The sequence below is a fragment of the Convolutriloba macropyga genome, chromosome 13 (assembly GCF_964194025.1).
Source record: "Convolutriloba macropyga chromosome 13, txConMacr16.3, whole genome shotgun sequence".
Classification (NCBI taxonomy): Eukaryota; Metazoa; Xenacoelomorpha; order Acoela; family Convolutidae; genus Convolutriloba; species Convolutriloba macropyga.
Genome location: NC_134480.1, coordinates 11,093,926 through 11,103,450, shown reverse-complemented (window position 1 = coordinate 11,103,450; position 9,525 = coordinate 11,093,926).

The window sequence follows — 9,525 nt, the reverse complement described above, 5'->3', positions numbered from 1 at the left end:
CTTTTTTAATGTATTTGCTCAATTGAAACAATTGACATGGCTAAGCTGGCGCCACCCAACTGGTGCCAATGTATACAATTGCTCAATTCTATTAATACGTTGGCAACTTGTTTGTATGGATAGTGGGCACCGCCCTGCCTGCAAAAAGGTGGCTAATGTCTTCTCATTTTTACTGGCGAACTCTGTCGAATATAATAAGTTTTACTTTATCGTTTAGTTTTTTACAAGTCGCAATTTTTATCTGGTTAGTGGGCACCACCCTTTTCCGTAATTGCAAAAGTGAGGATGGGTTCACTTAAAAAGTCTGCAAAACGACAACGTTATGGAGGTATGGCACTTTTTGATGTCCTTGCGAAAATGGATCTAACTGCTGCGCAGCGAGAACGTCTGGGATCTACCATTGAGAACTCTTGCATGACGTTGAGGTCTTTCACCTTGCTGTCAGACCAAGAACTTGTCCTGGCAGGTTTTCCGCGGCCAGCTGTCCTCGAGATGCGGTCCCTGATTGAGAACTCGCAGGCGCAAACATTGAACTCCACGCCAACTAATGCAAGTATGAGGTCTTTGCCGTCAACGTCTCTAGATGCGAGTGGTACTTCATCACCGTTAAGTGACATTTCGATCAATAGCGGTGCATCAAACCAGGAAAATGTTCTACCGGAACTAACCAGTGACCAGCTTCGGGAGTTGACCGAGAATGTAGACGTATCAACCTATGCCGGAAAGCATGAATTCAACCGGATACTGGTGGCAGAGCTGATAAAGGTTTTTTGAATTTCATTTTTTTTCATGTTCAGTCGTTTTTTTGATTTGAATCCCGTTTTTATCATAGCGACAACCCGAGGACAGAAAACTTAATCCCTCATCCCAGGACAAACTGCGTTATGCAAAACTGGCGATACAAGTGAAACCCGAACTGAAGTCTCTGGACACGGTCTATCCATGTGTAATTTTAATTCACATGTTTGTAATCTTTTATCTGTGAAGTTTCCTTCCTACCGAAAATCTGTTTAAGGCACAATTATTCCGGCCGTATTATGTCGAAAATGGCAAGCCAAAATGTGCCAAAGGGCTAATCGAGGAGCATCTTAAGTCACTGCGGGCGAGGTCTAAGCGTCAAGAGGCCAGGAGAAGTGGTTAGTAAAATGTATTTTTACGCGCGCAACATGAAATTCAATAATCTAATGTTCAGGAACGGCGTCGCAACCTAAGAGAGCAAGAGTCTCGCAGACTCAAGAGACGGTTGTTGTCGACTTGAGCGTCTTTCAAGGTCTCTTCGGAGAAGATGATCTCGATTTCGAAGTAAGGAGGCGGCAGACTTTCGAGACGAGAAAGGGGCTTCTATCAGAGGCTGGTACTGTCAATTAAGACACATACCTCTACTACATTGGAATGGAGTTAAAGACAAAAAGCGAAGTTTGTGCAGTTTTTTTCTCATTTAAATTTTGACCAATCTTCTCAATTTAATTAGTTTTGCTTTAAGCTGGATAACGAGTTCTTATTGTGGGTACCGAATGCTCCTAAGGACGGCTTCGGAAAGTTGTTCTTGCCATTTGTCTCAAAGATACTGGCAATTTGTGATGATCCACCAAGAGAGGCCGCTGAGAAAATTCTCATTTTGAGAAGCAAAAGATGTATGATCCTTTGTATTCTAGCTTGATTATTTTTGTTTCGATTGTTTCATGCTGATCTTTGTTGTAGTTTCGGACCCAGTGCTTGCATTGAGAGCACTTCCTGCTCTAATGCCGGTTAAGCAAGTTGTTGGAAAAGAAAGGAGAAGTACCAATGCGGAACTGCGAACAATTGCTGTGGCGAAATTTATTCGTGACATTCCGGTAGTTGTTAAGTACCACAAATACCCACTTTTTTGCCTAATAATATTGATAGTTCTTGTTTTTAAGGATGTTGGAAACCTTGATGAGTAGTGCCATGTGAGGACATTTTTCAGGCGGTGGATGTGGCCATAAAGCTTTTCTACGTACTGAACCTTAAGTTCCCCACTGAAACATTCGTTGTGTGGAGTTTCTTACAGATAGTGGTTTATAAATTACATGTGTCATATGTGCCGCCTCAAGTTGACGACTTTGCGGCTAAATTGCGTGACGCGTCTTCGCAGATAGCTTGAGTTCGGAAACTTCTATTGCAACTGAAGTGGTAATCGTAAAAACTAAGTGTTGAAACTACGTGTTATCTGATAATATTGATTTATCGCTTGTATTTTTTGTTATCATTATACAATTTCACTTTCGGTTGTACAGAACTTTTTACTTCAGTTGGCAATTTGTTTTTATTGGTGAAAGATTCCTAAAACCAGGTGACAGCGGTTGAACACTGACTTCAGATCAAAAATGAGCAAGCAAGTTGAAACAAGTGTTCAGGATTATTATGAAGTCGCGAGCGTAGACTGGCTTCTTTTGGACAAACTTCTTGATAAGGGTGGTGTGAGGAGTCATCGGGCAATCAGAGCTGATCAGAGAAAGGTGGTATCGAAGAAGTCAAGTCTCTATAAATTCCTTCAGGATTTGTATCTAACTTCTTTTTCTTTTGTTTCCTACGAAAAAGTACTAACCTATTCTGAGGATGAAAGTAGAGGTTATTGTGGCTACAAAATTATTTCAAAAAGCGGATTTCAAGTAGGTGAAATAATACCTGGACTGAAATGGGTTGTAGCAACTTGCCCTCAAGATATTGATAACACTCCAGAATTAAACTATTCGATCTTCTTTAAGGAGAAAAATTCGTATTCTCTGCAAGGACCTTTGTCGTTCGTTAATCACTCTTGTATTCCTAATTGTAGGTATAAGGAACCAAAAGGTAAAAGTGGGCTTGCTGTACTTGAAGCTATTAGGGATGTTGAAAAAGGTGATGAAATAACTGTTTTCTACGGAAAAGAGTATTTTGGGAAAAACAACGAGCTGTGTTTATGTCCACATAAAGAAAAGCATGTCTCAAAGGATTTCAATGACATTTTCCAACTCAATGCATTATGTTCAACAACTAGGTCGGGTTTGAAAAGATCAAGTACTCAGTCTTGTTTAGACCGCAGCTCGTCTGATGAAATTGACAATCGAATTGAAATAACTTCTGGCAACGCTGAATTAAATAGTCAAACGGACGAAACTTCATTAGCTGGTATATCCTCTGCTGTTCCTAGCTGTGTTTCAGGTTCGGAAAAATCTGCTAAAAAACTGAAGATGTGGACAAGCATAAACGCTTCAGGTAAACAGAGGCTGCTGTCGGAGCAATCCGACACAGATAAGTATGCAACATCATCCGGTGGTGTTTTATGCAGCTCTGACGTGCCTTCAGGGTTTGCATCAAGTCAAAGGTTTTCAAAAAGAGTAAGAGAGCAACAAGAAGGTTTTGAAGAGAATGAAACGAGTAATATCTCCTTAGGTTGTGAACTTTGTGCAGAAGTCTTGAAGACGTCCTCCGAATTTATATCTCATCTGAGAAACCATAAGTTGGGAGCTTTGTTTACGTGCCCTTTTTGTAAGCGCATTTTTGGCAGCTATCCTCGTTTTGTAGAGCATTTGAAAAATCATTTTTTTGATTTAGCATCGAAAAATCTGGCAAAGTTAACGTCGTCGCAAAACGAAAATATTAACAGCAGTCATGTCGGGTCTGGGTTTCAAAAAACTAAAACGAATTGTGCTGGTAGAGAATTGGTTGAAATAACGAACAGTGGTGCTGACTCTTTAACTCTTAACAGTTGACCCAGTTCGAACTCCGGTAAGTTATCGCAAAATTGCGAAAATAGCTCAAGTGATTGCACATCTGATGAGACACAAATTAAGCCTGTAAGATTTTATCCGTGGTCCAAAAAGAAGTTCAATTACAGTTAAGAAAGCAAACAAAATTTCCAATGTAAACAAGAAGGTTGTTTATTTAACTGTGTAACGCTTGGGAACTATGACAGACACTTGGGTGATTTTCATTTTTTGGCGTCCAGTTTTTTGTGTCCTTTTTGTCCTAGAGAATTCGCATCGCTAAAGAATTTGCAAAAAAATGTAAGGAAAATGCATGGTTCTTTTGAAGTAAACGAGAACAGCAAACCACAATCAGTAATTGACGAGGATGAAAAAATCGAAGACCTGGATGATCTAGAGTGGCAACCTGATATTTTAGGAAATTTAGAATGCATAGCAAATGGATTTTGCGGCCGTGAAGTTTTACTCAAATGTCTTTGTCAAACTTCCTCTACTTGGACTCAGTGTCTCTCGTTCTCGTCAATCGCTTGTTCTGCATAAGAGGAAGTAATGAAATCAGTTCAATTAGCGTTAGGGCAGGTCGAAAAAGATGTACCTTCGGTGATTGAGTCACCGGTTTTCCAAAAACTTCTATGCTGCACTAAAAACTTCAGTGTTAGCGACACTAGTAATCAGTACCAGTTGGTTTCGTTTCTCAAGAAACAACCTAATTTTGTAGAGCCAGTTGATATTAAATTTGGAGAGGAGACTGAGATTAGAAATGTTAACGGTCTAAGTAAATTTAAGCAGACGATAAGAACAGGTCAATTTATTCCGATTACTGATGTTCTCTCAAAAATTCTTTTTCAGCATGAAGATGTTTTCCAGGTTTGCTTAGCTTATGATAACTACTTGAAAAAACTGTCAGCTCGTGGAATTCTTTTTGACATCAATCAGTGTAAGGGTAGCCTTAATCTTGATAAAGCAAAAGTAATAATAAATTGCGATACAATTGTTGAGTGCGAAGGCGAAATTTCAGTGAATGTATCTCTTCAACTGTATTTTGACGAACTTGAGACTGCAAATCCGATAGGCTCTAGAGCAACCATACATAAAATTGGTTGTTTTTATTGGTGCCTAAAAAATCTGCCCCCCTGGTTGAATTCTGATTTGCGTTTTACCTTTGTTGTGGCCCTTGTTTCTTACCTTGACGTAAAATCTTATGGCTTTTCACCTGTAGTAGCTGCTATAACAAATGATTTGAAAAAACTCGAAAATGGAATTACCTTCGCAACAAAAAGTGGAAAATCTCGTACAGTAAAAGCAAATAGACTATCTTTTGTTGCGGACAATTTAGCGTACCACTCTGTTTTTGGATTCAATGAAAATTTCTCCGGCGGCCTATGCTGCGAAAAATGTACTGTGCCGCAGTCTAAGTTCAAGGAAACGTTCGAGGAGAAAGTACAAGAGCTCCGGTCTGCTGCTTCTTGTTTGAATGATGTAGGTGTGACGGGATCAGGTGTTAAATCTTTATGCCGGCTTAAAACATCTTTTTTTGAACCGTACGATAATTTCACAGCTGACCTGCACCATGACATTTTTCAAGGAGGATTGATGCACACAGTGAAACTTGTTCTTAATAACCTTATATTTGAATCAGGTTATCTTTCACTGCAGGATCTTAATTCACGGATAAATTGGTTCAACTACGGACGAGACGTTGACGGAAAGCCCTCCGAGTTTGCTGAAGAAAGGTTATTATTATTTCAAGCTACGCGTGCAAAAGTTTTCTATCCGCAGTTTTTTGCGTTTCGTTTTCTAGGATAAAGGAAAAGACATCCAAGTCACTTAAAGAGAAGTATGATCAGATGTACACCCTCTTCCGCTTCTTACCCCTAATGCTGAGTGACTTGGTGCCAGAGGGTGACTCGGTTTGGGCTTTCATGCTAGACTACTTCAATCTTGTCGAGATGTTGCTGAGTCCTGCTTTTGAGGAGGAGGACATCTCAATTCTTGGTGTTCTTATTCACAATCACCTTAGTTTGTTTGCACAAACTTTTACGGACAGCAGTATGATTTTCAAACAACACCACATGGTTCATTATCCTAGGGTTATTCAATCTTGTGGCCCTCTTTTGTATCTAAGCGTGCTCCGCTATGAACGAAAACATCAGTTTTTCAAGAAATTGGCAAACAACATTTGTAATTTTAAAAATTTGACTAAGAGTTTGGCAATGAGACATCAAATTGCGCAATTTGTTGACTGGCGAAACGGTTTGCCAGTGAAGGAGGATGATTTTCCTGGTGCTAAGTTGGTTAATTTTTCAGAGTTTTTCAAATGTGAAGACCTCGATGCTGATGAAAAATTTAAAAATTGTAATGTTTTAATCTCAAAACATGCTCAAATCAAAGGTACCCGCTATAATTCTAATGAAGCTATCATAATCTCTATTTCTGATGATAATGTTCCTGTTTTTGGTCTAATAAAACATATTCTTGTTAATAACACTCATGTTTATTTTGTTGTAGTCAATTTGAAAATTCATTTCTATGATTCTCATTCACGAGCTTACGCTGTAACGCAAGATTCCGCGCATAAATTTTCGTTAGTTGCTTATTCAGATGTTTTTGATTTCCATCCCCTTTCCCTGCACTCCTGTTTTCTTGAAAGTTTTCAATTCTCTCATATCTGTTTACGTCATAGACTCGTGTTCAACAATTATGCTAGTTTATTTGACTCTGTGAGCTGTGAATAAAACAGCAAAGTTTTGCGTATTTTTCTTGCATTTTTTTCTTTAGTTTTTCGTTTTTCGAACCATAGGTCTGGTTTCGGTTTGGTTTTGTTTTTTGCTGTTGTAGTTTTATTTATTTTATATATATATATATATATATATTATATATATATTTATGATATATATATATATATATATATATATATATATATCTATTATATTTATATATATATATATATATATATATATATACATATTAATTTTTCTCTGAGGTTAACCAATGCTTCAGAGATGGAAAATCAACAAGTGGAAGAGGACGAATTTCTTGTCGGAAAACTCCAGCCAGGAGATGTAGTATCAGATTATGCAGTGAAGTTATTATGGGAAGTTTATAATGGTTACGTGGATTTAGATAATAGGGTAGTGTTTATTGGAGACTCTAATTTAAGAGATACTTATGAAACATGCTGGTCTTATGATATTTTAAAAACTTATCAAAAAAAGTTTGTAATATGTTCCCAAGGCGGTCGTAGATTATCACATTTAGCAGAGTTATTTCCTTCTGTAGCACATTTTAAATATATTTGCATTTTACTGGGCGGAAATGATTTGAGAGAAAAATCCGTTGATGAAATGTTGCAATATATTTTACAATTTAAACAACATCTGCCTTCTGAGTGGCCCAAACAAATACTTTGTGTAGTTGAATTGTTTGAACGTGGTGATCAAACTGAAGAACCACTTTTATCAAAATTAAAGAACTTTAATGCACGATTAAAGACTGAATTTAAGGCTGAATATTTTCCCAATACTGTTGTTAAAGCAAGTGCTTTTCCCCGCCCTTGTGATAGTGCTCAAAATAAGTTTTTTTACGATCAGAACAATAGATTAATTCCCAATTACCATCTGAAAGTGCAATGTAGAAGCCAATACGCAAAACTTCTTAGTAAAATATGTAATTTCATGTTCAATCGTGCCTGCGTGCCTGACTTTTCCTAATTTTTATTTGTTTTGAACTGTTCTCTGACTTAATAGGTGACATGTTGCTCTTGATATTAAGATTACACATTAGGACTTTGAGATTGCACAAGGTTGGAGGGCAGTTCTTAAAAGTGTTACTTACATGAAGCCAATATGTAACTTAATATGTAACTTCAATGCTTAATATTTGCATGTAGATTAAGTATTTAATTTTAGCAAAAAAAATTAAATAAAAAGAAAAAAGCCAAAAAAATTAGTTAGTTCTCCGAATGTGCTGTATTAATTCATCTGTCTCGTACGCTGCTCCTTGACCGTCTGATTTTTGAATATCAATTTTCCGCTTGCTTCAATTTGTATTTCTGCTGATAAAATCAAAGGTTGCTGCTATTGTTAGTATAATCTGATTTCTTATTTATAACTCAGTATTTATAAATGCGATGCTGACTTTAATCTCTTTGTTCTGCAATTTTCGGTTATGCATTGTGGTTGCTCCCAAACCATATTGTTTTTAGAATTCTTATCATTTCTTAATCATTTTACTTGTAGGAATTAAAGTTTTGGAGCTTCCCTTCATCTTATTCTGCCGTTTAGAATGAAAGATTAGTTTGAGTTCAAAAATATTTAGATTGCATTTGAACCTATTCAGTACTTTTCTAATTTCTTATTTCTAGTTTCTTATTTATAACTCAGTATTTGTGAATGCGATCTAACTTTAATCTCTTTGTTCTGCAATTTTTCTGTTATGCATTGGTTGCTCCCAAACTATATTGTTTTTAGAATTCTTATCATTTCTTAATCATTTTAATTGTAGGAATTAAAGTTTTGGAGCTTCCCTTCATCTTTATCTGCCGTTTAGAATGAAAGATTAGTTGAGTTCAAAAATATTTAGATTGCATTTGAACCTATTCAGTACTTTTCTAATTTCTTATTTCTAGTTTCTTATTTATAACTCAGTATTTGTGAATGCGATCTAACTCTGATCTCTTTGTTCTGCAATTTTCTGTTATGCATTGTGGTTGCTCCCAAACTATATTGTTTTTAGAATTCTTATCGTTTCTTAATCATTTTAGTTGTAGTTAAAGTTTTGGAGCTTCCCTTCATCTTATTCTGCTGTTTCAAGTGAAAGATTAGCTTGAGTTGAAAAATAATTAGATTGCATTTAAACCTTTTCAGTACTATTTATTGTGATTCCAAAACTGCCTCATCTGCTCTTATTGTGTGTTTTGAATGTGTTGGGCTCCTCATTTTGTTAATCTGCTGTTTTCAATGTCCGATTGTTATCATTATAAAAAACAAAAAAAAATTAGTTTAGATAATACAACTCTGACTCGATTTATATGGAAAAGAAACCTACAGAAAACCTGAATATAAATAGATATGAAATATAAAACAAATTTTTAGAGTAGGCAGGTGTGCTTTTTGATTAGTGGGCACCGCCCTGTCAAAAAGCATGCCTTCCTATAACTTGCTTTCAATATTATCAGTATTTTGCCGAAAGAGGAACGGAACTTGAGTAGAGGGTACCACCCTATGAACTTAAATTCTTCTGCTGGCCTGTGAGCTGATTTATTTTGCACGTTAAAGTGTTTACTGTTGTTTCTTTTCCATTGCTCCAGAGAGAGGTTTGATGTCTCTTATTTTGGAAATTGGATCTCGGATGGGTAGTAACTCTCTCCGGAGCTTCTTAATTAAATTTTTTCATGTATTTTGCATGTAAAGCATGTAACATCACATGTAATTTTAAATCTTTGCTACTTTTAATTTGTGCCTGTATGTTTTATTTTAAATTTTAAACTGCCCGTCCTTGATCCCAAGTTCGAGACCTTGTGGGCGCCTTCCCGCTGGTGGTTTTGTTTAAGTCGTGTACTATGTACATGGCGAGCTGAGACCCACGTTAAAAATACAGTATAATGGGAAGTGCAAAGTTGATAACCTGGTCATACCAGGTTTTTTTGCACACCCGACAGAAGCTTCTTGCTAATCAGAATGGTGATAAATTTTGCAGGTAAATTGATTATAAAATGCAGGTAATTTTACCTAGAATTTGCAAGTAAATTGTTCTTTAATGCAATTTACCTAGAAACTACCTGCAAGCAATCTAAACTACCTGCAATTCTAGGTAA